Consider the following 379-nt stretch of genomic DNA (forward strand, 5'->3'; position numbering starts at 1 on the left):
GTTTTACGAGCTGCTTCCTCAGGGAAAAACGATCGATTCGAAGGTCTACTGCACGCAGCTAACGAAATTGAATCAAGCATTGCTACAGAAACGTCCAGAACTGGTCAATCGCAAAGGTGTCATATTTCACCATGACAACGCCAGACCCCACACCGCAATAATCACTCAGCAAAAATTAGTGCAACTTGGGTGGGATGTTTTGCCTCACCCACCATATTCACCAGACCTTGCGCCATCCGACTACCACTTGTTCCGGTCCCTGCAAAACTCCCTCAACGGGAAATCGTTCGCTGATCAGACAGCTGTGAAAACGTACCTCGACCGGTTTTTCGCCTCTAAGCTCCAGACCTTCTATATAATATATGTATATATATAAAAT

The sequence above is a fragment of the Mycetomoellerius zeteki genome, unplaced genomic scaffold (assembly GCF_001594055.1).
Source record: "Mycetomoellerius zeteki isolate Tzet28-1 unplaced genomic scaffold, Tzet1.0 scaffold81, whole genome shotgun sequence".
Taxonomy (NCBI): Eukaryota; Metazoa; Arthropoda; class Insecta; order Hymenoptera; family Formicidae; genus Mycetomoellerius; species Mycetomoellerius zeteki.